This window comes from Lagopus leucura, unplaced genomic scaffold (assembly GCF_019238085.1).
Source record: "Lagopus leucura isolate 7727_CA_CO unplaced genomic scaffold, USGS_WTPT01 Super-Scaffold_100159, whole genome shotgun sequence".
Lineage (NCBI taxonomy): Eukaryota > Metazoa > Chordata > Aves > Galliformes > Phasianidae > Lagopus > Lagopus leucura.
This window is the reverse complement of record NW_024962335.1, coordinates 27,445,628-27,458,611: the sequence shown is the minus strand read 5'-3', so window position 1 is coordinate 27,458,611 and position 12,984 is coordinate 27,445,628.

The window sequence follows — 12,984 nt, the reverse complement described above, 5'->3', positions numbered from 1 at the left end:
CTTGAGAGGGAAAGAGAGAAAAAAAGAAAAAGAGTTTCTGGGATGCTAAGATCCCAAATTTTTCTTATGACTCAAGAAACTAAACTTGGAGATCAGAAATTATTGAAGCATTTCATACATTCATGAGATTGGATCAATATTTATGAACAAAGCAAAATATGGAAAATACTGGATGTGTAACTACTTACTGCTCACAGCATCTGTGTATTTTTTCTTTGAACTGTCATCAGTGGCTTCTCAGGAAAGCTTTTAGCATCCCATATTTTCTGTACAGGCAAGGACATCTTCACTGGATGGGCTAAGGCCTACAGAAAAAGAAACAGGAAATGGAGATGCTTGGCTTTCAGTTTCCACTCTGAAACTAATCCCCTCAGTCTCCATTTCTCCCCTTGAAAATGGGAAATTTTAACACTGATTTTCCTTAGTGGGTGGTGTTTGTATTTCCAGAGTGGTAGTATGCTTCACAACTGCCTCATAAATTTAAAAAATAATTCATAGATAAAGAGGGCTCCTATGCAATAGTTATTTTTGAGAAAAATGAGTTAATAATAATTATCCTCAATTAATTCTTTCTTAGGATAAATAAAGACATTGTAATTGATACTAACAATCTCCTTATTTGTTTTCCAGTTCAAACTCTTTACCCTGCACTTCTCATCATATATCATACCTTTCTTCATCTAGATTTATTTGTAACTGTTCTATTTTCAACAGATTTTTTAATGTATACTTGTTGCAGGTGACCTGCCCATTTCTAAGGACACTGAATATTGCTCATTCTTTAATGGTAGAAATGTGCTTAAGTGTGAAGACAAGAGGTCTGCACTAGAATGATTTTCACAAGTAGATACAACACAGGTATTGGTGTATTTCTTTTATCCTAGTTTAATTAACTGTAGGCTGTGGAGGAAAAAGAAGACAACATGTCTCGTTTTAAGAGATGTTAAGAGATGAACCACTAAGTGCCTTCTGATTGGGACTGAATCTATCCAGGTTTCTTGGGTTGGGAATGTCATATGGCAACTTAAGCCAGTCCTAAAGCCCAAATATCCAACTTATCAACAATAGTTTTTCACTTGCATGATATCATTTCATGAGAAAAATACTGATATTCAGAGATATGCTAAGTGGTCAAACTTAGCTAAAGTAGGTCAACCTTTTCACCTTTTAAAATACCTTGATTAATTTTATGATTCATGTGGTGGGGTTTTATCTATCTATCTATCTATCTATCTATTTATTTATTTAAAACTGATTGAGGCTAGTGAAGTTTTTTCTTATGGAAACTGCATGAACTTGAATTACTGCTGCCCACAATTTATCCACTACTCGTACTAGGTAAGTACTAGGGCACTTACTGAGTAAACAGCTAAGAGTAAGGCTTGGGATATTTCACTTCAATAACAGTGACTCAGCAGAAAAAAAACTGGACATGAGAACTACAAATCATTATAAACAAAGTAGATGTGACAAGAATAATTAACCTAAGCAACATATCCCCAAATCCCGAGATGCTGTTACTGTTTATAACATATACGCCTGTGATAGGTATTAAAGAACAAGAGTTAAATTCAAAAAATATATTGCAGTTTTGAAATTCAAAGCTAACATATAGAGCCATACTATTTTTTCTCCCCTGCTTGTACAAGGCAGAGTAAGACTCCAGAGAATCCTAAGGTCACCTACCAGGAGTAGTGAAACCACAGCTGGAAGCCACGAACACAAACTTGTCTGAAATCAAATGATGGCAGCAATTGCACTGACTGCTCAGCATTTTGCATCTCCAAAAGCAGACACAAACCAAAATTAAGTACTGTGACTGATCTCTAAAAGGCCATGGCTAAACGTCCAGTAAGCATATCTCATTGTTCAGAGGGCAAGCTGCTGACAGGAGAGTACTTAAGGGAAAGATGATTCCTCCAATGATGGGGAACAACTGCAGTAACAGTGAGAACAGTTTTACTGCACTCGAGTTCACTGCCAGTTCTTAATCAAAGCCTCAGGGCATTATTGAAATAGGAGGATTAAATAACGCTAAGCAATAATGAAGGACAATTAGGATCACAGATTATTTCCCTCCAACTATGAAGGCAATGCATGTCCCTCAGGTGCCCACCTTGTCACTCCTGACTGGCACTTTGAAACTACCCATGTAAACACAGATCATATCCAGCGTATGACTGCATCTGAGCGCTTTTAAGCATTTTTAGTCAGATGACAACTGCAATCCTCCTCTCTTTTTACCACTTTAGTAAGTTTTTTTGGTTTGGAGATGGTTTTTCTGTGATTTGTTTGTTTTCATAAGGCCCTTGGCACAGCATATACATACTTTAAAACTTTCCAGTATTATCTGAGTGAGGAGGGCTTTCAGCACAGCGCAGGTGCTTCACACTGACCTGAACGTGGTGGGACCAGCAGCTGGGGACACTGCCTTATCTTGGTCAGTGGGTTCCCCATCTCAAGCTCCTGCCTCAACAAGATCTCGCCCTCAGGTGGCAGTTTCATCATTCGGATAACAAACAGATCCTGTGGCATGTTGGATGAAGAAATATCCCAGGTACTTCACCAGGCGTTTACATGCTAGGACTGAGAACTGAGCAGCGGTGCCAGACGTTTCTCTTCTGTCTTTTTTTTGATGCTGTCAGGCTGAGATATTCTTAATTTATTTATCAACCACAGAAGGTTCTCAGGGTTCTCACAGATCAGCGTGCACTCCTGGTGCACTGAAAGTTCAAAAGCCAGAGAATGGACAGCAAGTTTGTCACCTTCCCGCCAAAGCTGCTGCATCCTTGAATGGATTTCCGCCATTTTGCTTGCAAAGGATGAAGAGCTGGGCCAACGGAGAGGAGGAGCCATTTCCCCAAGGGCTCTCCCTCAGGCCCTGTGCAGCCTGCTCTGTGCTCCCTTCAGCCCTCATCATAGACACAGGCTGCCCCCAGCCTCTCCCCAAAACTGCTGTAGCTGCCTGCAGTAGGCCAGAGGGCCAGGTATGCCAAAGAGCTGCTGGTGACAGGCTTCTGGCCCTGCATGAATGCCAATGCAGTGCAGGGGAATTCCACTGCCTCCTCACTGCTGTGCCCTGCCTAAAGGCAGCCCCACTACAAGTTCTTACTATTTTTCATCCTGACACATCAGACTTTCCTCTCTAAACCACTAGACAGGGTCTTGTTTTTAATACAGCCTTACAGAAGGGGAGTGGGCTAAGACGCAGGAGCTTGTGGTGATATTTCTTTCTTACTGTAATTATACTAATTCCTTGTTTGTCCTACAGCTGAATCATCCCTACCTCCCCCGGGTCATGGCTCCAGCTGCTGTGAAATCCAGTGGTGAAGGCAGAGCTGATTAACTGTGGGCTCCTCTGCTGCAAAGGCCTGCCAGCAAGCCATGTGTGGGTCATTTCCCCACCAAAATCTGCCTATTTGTTAAAAACTTTAGAGGGATTTCCTCTTGTCTTCCTTTCCTCCCTCCCTCTCTGCTATGGGGAAGGCTCGCATGCCAAGATGCTCTTTGGTACCAGGGAGAGCAACAGCAGGAGCAAGGTTCAGCTTGCATCCTGCAATAGGTGCTGCAAGTGTGTAGGGTAAGGGAGGAAGAAGGACACATGTCACACATACAGCCCTCATACATAAGGGATACATTTGAAACTGCTGAGGGAAGAGCATAAAGGCAGCCTGTTAAAATCTAGCTGGTCTGGAGAAGGACAAAACACATTGCTCAAGTGATGACTAGTTGAGAGGCACAGAGGCCACAAGCAGCTGGCCCTGGGACACACCAAGTTCAGTCACTGAGTATGGATGACTGATCAGATTGCTCAGCACTGAAAAAAACAACAAACCAAAACCTTACAGATTGCAGCTTGATGACTACTCACAAACTCTTCCTTCCTGCACAGGTCAAAAAATATCCATATGATGAAATTGTTTTGCTTCGGCTTTGCCAGCTGGCAGCGTTGTGACCTTCCTTATTCATGCAGGCTGCCAAAGATGGCAATGACCTGTGCTGGTCATACTGGAGACTGGGGATTGCTCTATTACTGGGCTATTCAAGAAGGTCCATTATATTGCTACAGGCAGTCTAGAGATTGCTTTGAAATCTGACTGATCCATTTGCCCATTAGAGGCCTTTCAAATATTCAGTCTATTGGTTTTTGAGGCTGGACTTGCCTGCTGAGGAGAAGTGAGGAGCAGCCTCAGATCAGGAGGAGGTTACTGCAGCTCTGCAACAGTCACTATTTTCAGCTATCTCAGATTCATGCAGACCAAACACCAGGTCAAGAACATAGGCAGCCACATTGGGAAAACTGTACCCACCAAAGACAGTTTGAAAGTTCATCACAATAGCAAGTAATGGAGAATCCGGTCAGGGAAATCAGCACCAATGCAGGTAACTGTGTTTTATTCTGAAGGCCTTTTTGATATTAAAAAAATATTTTTTCTCATTAAAAACATGACTGTTTTACAAATAAGTGTCATCTCCTTTTAAATTTCTTCACTTTCATGGTTTAGTGTTGTTTTTTTTTTCTGTTTAATTTCCTCCCTTTCTTTTTCTTCACATTTTCTTTTAATTTTTTTTTTTGTACTGAAAAAGAAAAATGTCAACTAAAATTGACAAACATCTCCTATTTTTTTTTTTGTTTGTCTGTTTATTTCAAAAAGTAACAAATTTAAGAAATAAATGAAGGAAAATATGACTGAATTTCAACTAGCTATACTTTAGAGTACTGAATGAAACAGTCCAATACCAAACTAGTGTACTCTTTTGAAACTGGCAAAAGGTCCTTTCCAAAATCTGATATCTTATTTCTTGAACAGTATAGTAGTTATCCAGCTCTTTGCCACAACTGGATCTAAAAAGAACCCAGTACCACTCAAAGTAGAACAAGTGAAGAAGGTTTAAGTGATGGAAAACTGTAATGGCTCATTCCTTTTAATTACATAGGTTTATGTACAAGCATAGATGTTACACTAAGCTATATTGTTTGATATTAATGAACACCATAACAAATATACTCCTATCCAGGAGCTTCATCTTGGTGTACAACAACTGTGCCAGAGCAGCTGGTGACAGGGAGCACAGGTCTCCATTTTTAAGGACGGTGTTTGGCAGAGTTTGGCTGCTGGTGATCAGCCATTTCAGGGCAGTGCACACAGGATATGTGTATAAGTACAGGATAAAGTTAAACATTCGTGAGCCTGTCCACTGAAGGCAATTGTGTTTCATGTTTACTAGGATATTATACAACAGTTGCTCTGAAAGTACTGCCTCCTACTTTATCATGTTGGCCCATGACATAAGAGTTGGATGTTGGTGGTATGGTAGGAGAGGTTGAACTTTCCCACCAATATCCCACTATGTTTTATTGCCATGTGACAGATGGCAGCAGAGGGGCAGTCTGATAAAAAGATATCTGACCTGGAAGTGTGTATGAAGCAAAGGTGTGTCACTGAATTCCTCCATGTGAAAAAAAACTGCAAGAATGAATTAGCATTCACTGATGTTTGCTGAACATTTATAGAGACCAACTGGATATGAGCATAGAGAAATTTCATAGAATCGCAGAATCATCAAGGTTGGAAAAGACCTACAAGAACATCCAGTCCAACTGTCCACCTATCATCAATAGTTCTCTATTAACCATGTCCCTCAACACAACATCTAAACATTCCCTGAAATTTGGACTGCATGGGCAACATTTTCCTAGCAATGATGCAATCATAGCAGCTGTGTGGTGTGTCATCTCTGCTGGTGCAGATTTTTGCAAGTGTGTCATGCAGGCTCTTGTTCATCACAGGTGAAAATGTATAACTGATGGTGAAGACTGTTGCAAAATAGTGTTTTATAGCTGAGGATTTGCTCTGTCAGTGTTACTGTGCTCTTTGTATCTGTTGCAGTTTCCATGGAAATAAATAGCAGGCATTACTTTCAGAGCAACATACATTATTCAACATAATTTTTATTTCCAATGCACTTAATAAAATGAAGCTTCTTTTTAATATGATAACACAAAATAGCCATAACAGCTGCTCATCTTGTAGGCTGAAAATGCCACATCAGCCTGCCTACTGAGCCAGATCCTCTGGAATGACCAGTAAAACTGAAAAGCTGGTGCAGTGTTGGGCCTCAGCATCTAAGCTGCCATTGTTCAGTTGATGCACAGCAGCTTGTTGATCCCCAGTAATGTGGATGTGTGTATGAACTGTTGCAATCAAGGCTCAATTAGAGTTCAGGATCTAACTGAAGGGCACTGAAATCACATAACTAAGCAGCCGAATATCTGACCCATCAATAATGCTCATGAGACTCGTTATTTCCCTGGGAGTAACAATTTGTGAGGTCTGTAACAGACAAAAAGAAAGGTGAGGTCCCTATCTCAAAACCCCAAATCTAATTTCATGGCAAGACAATAGGAGACCACTGAGAAAAAAAAAATTGCAGGATAAAAATGGCTAGAAAAGAGGAATGAGGATCCACTCATTTCTGTTCATGTCCCTGGTGTGACTTTCTCTGTGATTCCTTGACAACTTAGCTTCTCTGGCATAATTCTGTGTTTTCAAAACGGGAACAAAATCTTAAATCATAGAGCTATTTGATAACGTTTGCAAAGTTCTTTTAGCTAGAGGGAAAATCTTGGCTGCACAAAGGGACTATAATAAACCCAAGTTGACTGCTCAGGGTTCCCCTACTGTGATATAACCTCTGTGGGTGTAGGTGGCTCTTGTTCACACTGATGCCCCTCAGCACTGACAGAATGCTGCCTGGGAAGCTTCTGGAGCATTGCTGCAACAAGCAGTTGGCTCAGAAAGTCCATAATGCCTCAGACACGTCAAAGTCACAGACAGCTCCAGATACCCTTCAAAATGCAGAGGCACCTCACTCCTTAGGCTCAGGCTGAGTGCAATCAGATCTGCGGGGCTCGAGTCCAAAGACAGGAATTCGTAAGTGCTGTGGTCACAGGGAGTTCTCTATCACTGTGGCAGAGAAGTCCGAGTTCATCTCCACTGGATCTGTGGTAGAGGCTCTTTGTATTTTGTATGGAGAGGGGGTGAAGGTTTTGTTCACAGGACCTTTCAATGTTGCTGTGGCCACAGGAAATTGAGAAGTTTAAATGGAGGCCAACAGGAAAAGCAAAGTGTGGCATGCTCTATGCTTATTCAAAGCCAGTGAAGATTGAGAACAACAGTTCTATACAAAAGGCTGTTTATATCAACCAACGCTTAATTTTAAATTTCCTGTGTGAGTCACGTTTTTGGTATCTTTTTGTCCTATCTCTTTGTCTCTTCAGTCTCCACTGGACTGAAAAACGAGGGCCACAGTGTTAAAAAATATTTTTTCCTTTTTCAGGAAATTCTAACAGAAGGAAACCACCAAGATTCACCACTGGCACGCTGACCACCAGGAGCTGAAGGTGACCGCTCTCACAGAGGGAAGGGTGAATAACTTATCCAGGGTTGTGGAAAATAAGGCATTGGCTTGGAAAAGTAGCTTAACTGAACCCCCTTTCCCTTACTTTAAGGTGCCACCTTTAGGAGCATTTTATGGTTAACATGTTGAGCATCCAAACCCAGCAACCCAGCTCTAGCAGGAACAGAGTTCTGCTCCTCTGAACACCGAACTCCACGTCAGTCACTTCACCCACACAGCGCTCCACATCTCTCTGATCACTGAGAGCAGCACCAGGGGATGTCTGTGATGCTTCCCATGTGAGGAAGGGGCCTCAGGAGAGCACTCCTGAAGGCAAGCAGTGCACAACAGTCTGAGCAAACTGGTCTTTCCCTTCTACCTGCAGAGAACAGCTCTACATCAAGGTGCTGCCTTCACCCCCCTAAGAAAGCCCACAGAGAATTTGTGTGCTCAGGGTTAATGGCTTTTCTAAAAAAAAATCGAGGTTCTTGCCTTAGCACACAATGAAAATGCATGTTTTTCTTCTTAAACACATTTCGGCTTTTGTGTGCATGTGTGAAAAGAGCCCATTATTAAGCCTGAGTTATTTAAGCAATATTGGAAATGCCCCTGCCCTTTTGTTAATTTGCTTGGCTTGGTGCACACATGGCATTTGTTTTATATCATGTGTGGAACTCGCTTCTTTAAAAAGTCTGCAGGTTTCAAATTCCTTCGCTTTTGATAGATGTACTGTATGTACTGCTAGGTTAAAAAAAAAAAGTTACAGGTGGCCGCTATTTTTCCCAAATCGGCCCACAAAAGCCCCTTTATTAAAAGAAGTCCTTAACGAAAAAGAAAAGTAGGGCTACTGTATGTGAGGTTGCAAAGATCTCTGGTGGAAATATTTGGTGTTTACATTTTGCTGAACTATTTATACTGCGGACACATATTACACTAAAGGCTCTTTTTCCCTCACATAATAGAAATCCTTGTGACTGGATTCTATATACTTAGTATGGTTTACATTTTTTATCCAGCCTTACCACATTTAATTCCACCCTGCTTTCTACACAGCACTGAGTGTCTCGAAGAGAGCTGTGTAACAGCAACACCTTCTGGAGGCCGGGGGGCACTGGAGAACATTGCTGCCTGTGCAGCTTGTTGCTCTCGCCCGCCAGAGTGCATTACTAATAATGCAGAAGTTTGGAATAATAATTAAGATACATCACTAACTGTGCGTGCATTTATTGCTTCATTTAGCAGTAATTGAAAACTGTGTTGTTGTCTTTTTTATTTAATAACTCTTTCAGAGTCTTTTTGCTCACACTGCTTTTAACGGTTAACATTCAGTATTTTGATTACACCGGGTTTATGGCTCTTAGTCTCCACTCTATACACCCTTTGTTTGAGGATATGAAAAAGCAGAGGAGCACCCTGAGCTCAGCGGCTCAGCCGCCTCTTGTCCCCTCTGAGCAGCACGAGCCACCAGCGTCCAGAGCAGTGCTCCTAACTCTGATGTTGAAGTAGAGCTCCCTGAGCCACCGGCAGGCAGCCCAAGAGCATCGGCCTTCACTTGCAGTCAGCTGAGTGCCTGCAGTTCTCTCCATCTTAGACAGAACCATGGAATATGCTGAGTTGGAAGGGACCCATAAAGATCATCAAATCCAGCTCCTGACTCCACACATGACCACCCAAAAGTGTGCACCATAGCCTTCCTGTAAACAAATCCCTTGATGCCGGAGGGCCTTTAAGGACCTTTTACATTGGGGCTTTTAAGGTTTTGCCAAAGAAGACAGGAGACTCTTTCCACAGGCTGTTGCAGGATGGTTTTGTGAGCGCAGACAGGAAACTGTGTGCTAATGGCGGGAGGACTCATTTAACTCTCTAGCCTCAGTTTCTGGCAATATTTACCTTGACAAAGTATTTCAGAGAGCTACCATCATAGTAATAACAATAATAATAATACTTCTAACTAGGTCTTTGAACAGAGATGCAACCGATCATTTTCACACCACTGTTGCAAGGAGAGTACTGCCAGAGAGAGAGAACTGAAGCCCTGAGTGAAGGAATCTGAGAAGATGTGGATAGATGGATGCCCAGATGCCCTATCCCTGGAGGCGTTCAAGGCCAGATTGCCTGAGGCCCTGGGCAGCCTTATCTAGTGAGTGGCAGCCCTGCCCACAGCAGGAGGTTGGAACTGGACGATCTTCAACCCAAGCCATTCTATGGTTCTATGACTCTCTGATCTACTGAGGGACAAGAGGCAAAGATAGGAGCAGAGCACAGCACTGGCTTCCATGTTCAACCCTCTGGGCTACACACTGCAAGCCTCAGATTCACTATACATATATATGCTTTGATGGTGCAAAAGTGGTAAACAGTAACATTCTAAACAAGTAGGAATTATTTAGGAAGAGGACAGTTAGATCATGAAGAATGCAATTGGCTGGAAAGATGCAGGATTGAGTCCAGATGAGCCTTGTAAACTTTTTCCTTGTACACAAAGCAAGTCACATTCTGAATGGCTGGGCTGCAAAAGTGGGTGCTTTTCTTCCTGAGGTGCCACTGCACTGAGGGTCAGATCTAACTAATATTGATTATTTTGCAAAGTTGATAGGTTTCATTTTCAAGTAACAAAAACAGAGGAGATAAAAGCTTCCTCATTTGGTACCGATATGCCTCCGAGCAAAATGTGTCTATGTTCTTTTGTGTCTCTGCATCTTTCATTCCCAATTCACATCCTTGGTCAGGATTTTATTTTTGGGGCTTTTCCTTTTCTTTCTGCACACCTTCACTTGTGTTGTCTCCAGCAGCGCCAGCCCTTGCCCTCCTCATAAAGAAGCAAGCATACCACAAAGTGTGAATTCAGTGCACCCATCACCCACAAAACTCTACTGTGCAAAACAGCTTTGAGGAGAAGCCATATGAGAAATGCAGGAAGAGATTATCTGTCAGAGGAGGGAAAAAAAAAAAAAAAAAAAAAAAAAAAAGGAAAGAAAGAAAAAAAGCCCTGCAAGTTATGCTTAGGTGTGTCTGTGAGGGAAAAGCTGTTTAGGAAAACAAGTTTGTGAGCAGTCTTTGTGATATGCGTCTCTGGGAAAGTACTGAAGGCTAATGACACCCACAGGTGCCCAGCAGTGTGTGATATGTACTCCTCCCAAGTAAGCAGGGTAAACACCCCTCCTCTCCCTACTCCACTCTTCACTAAGTAACATCACATCTGCACTTTAAAAAGGCGAGGCTCTCGACTTGATTCTGCATGAAGGCAGCCTGAGCAGCAGGAAGAAAGCCTTGGGGGGCAGCAGGCAGCTGCTCGGAGTGGCCAGGTGAGGATAGCGAACCGAGCAGTATGGAAAAGGCCATATGGCACCAGCTGTGCTCCAGCTCCCAGCAGGACAACCTCTTTTCCTATGAATCTCATTTCCACAGCGTGCATGAGAGTGAATTGCTATTGCAGTATGCTGTCCTGTCCTTTTCCTCACCTGTACCTGCCCCCTCCAGGATGCAGGACTGTCATACAAAAGAAATTAACAGTGCAATGAAAACTGCAAGCACCGAGCCCCACACTCAGGGGGGTGTTCCCTGCTACCGTCAGAAAAGGAGTACAAAATGCCATAGGGAAGCTTCTTTCTTCTACTATTTGCTTCAAGCAAGAAATAACTTCACCTGTTTCCCACTCCTCACCAGGAGCCATACGGGATGAGCCATCAGGACTGCCAGAGAGTTCCCCAAGCCCTTCCCTCTGGTCCTGAAGCATGGCCTCACTCCAAGAGACATCGCTGAGACACAACCTGAGTGCTGTGGGTGGGTTAATCCCAGAACCAGAGGGCTTGTGGCAAGCCACCCACTGGACTGAGAATCTCTAGTGGGATTTTAATACTTCTGGTCCAGGATCCTCAATCACTGATAATGACAGGCATTACCTGACCCAGCCAGCAAGAGGATCGCAATAGCTGTTCTCAAGAATTTGCAAATCGTTCTCCAGTTCCTGGCTCCTTCCCTTTGACTATCTTGGCAGCCTGTTCTGGCAGCCAGACTATCTCACCTAAGACTTCTCCAGCTGGTGAAGCATCTTGGCGCTCCTGCCTCTCTATGCCCACACACTTTCATCAACTTCAGCAGTAACCCTTTTAAGTGTTATCTTGCAGGCCTAATTACTTCAAATACATTTTCTGGCTGACAGAGTTGGACAGGTGGAAATTTAGCGCCATCTATCGTTAACTAATGAAACACTAGTATAGTGAGAAAGCGAGAAAGGCCCTTTCCTGACGGTAGCCTTGTCTGTAGGATTTCAGCAGCGCAGCCAAAGCATCCCTCGTGTCCACCTGGAGCTCTTCTGCTTTGAGCCCATAGGTGAAGCCTTGCAGTTTTCTTGAAAACGCAACCACAGGTCTGGGCTGTGACCCTTTTAAATTTCTTCATTTGGAGATCTACTGTGAGAGACAGCTTTCTTGTAGCTTGATAAGATTTCTTGATTAAAACTTGCCATGAAATACTATGACATTCATGTCTTTCTCCACGTATTATCCCATTTGTACCTTGGTAAAAATCCTCTGTCCTGCCCATCTACCACAGACAACCACAAAGCTGGGCCCTGCTCAGTTTGCAGACCCCAACCCTTGGTAATATGGCCTCTATCACATGTCCTACTGGGGAACACAAAGTAAAGGGACCAAGTCCAAGTGCTCAGCATTGCTGGCTGGTGAGGAGAGGACCATGCTTCTGAAGAGTCATTAATGAAGCTGATGGTGTTCTTTTCAGAGATATTGAGACAAATGCGTATCCCTAATAAGACAAGAGCCCTGAAAAATCCTATAGAGAATCAAGGGTTAGAAACTAGGGCGTGTCAATTTCCATGGCAGGAGAAGAGTCTTTTCACGGTCCCATATGTAACACTTGAAAACATCTGAATTGATGTGTGTTAGCTTCATGACATGTTAGCACCAAGTTACAATGCTGCTAATCTCTGCTTCTCACTGTAATCAATGAATCACATTGTGACGTTCTGCCCTCTCCCTTCCTCGGCCGGGGCCCCCCCCAAAAAAAAAAAAAAAAAGCCAACAGTGAAGGCTGTTCACAGTAATGACAACTCAAGTCAGGGAGATGGATGGGTAGACATTTGAAAACACTAAGCCAAGGTTCTGCTATAGATCACCTGCAAATACAAGAAGTGTGTAGTCTAGCTGTTATGTCTTCAATAGATATGGATGTAAAAATTATTGAGAAAAGAATCAGTCACATAATGGCTTGGGTTAGAAAGGACTTCAAGAACCATCAAGTTCCGACCCCCCTGTCAGAGGCAGGGTTGACAACTGCTAGATCAAGTGCTAGATCAGATTGCGGAGGGCCCCATCCAGCCCAGCCTTAAATCACGGAAGCAACACTGCTCCAGAGGGTCTGCAGCCATAAAGGCAATGGCAGCAATCAGGTTGGCTCACCAGCTCTGCCAGAAAAAGGGGAGAATGAAACTAACTTTTGATTAGCCCTGAAATGGTCAGGCAGTTGACTCTATGGTCTTCGTAGGCCTCTCAAGGGAACTGTTCTGCCCTATTCTATTCATTCCATTCCATTCCATTCCATTCCATTCCATTCCATTCCATTCCA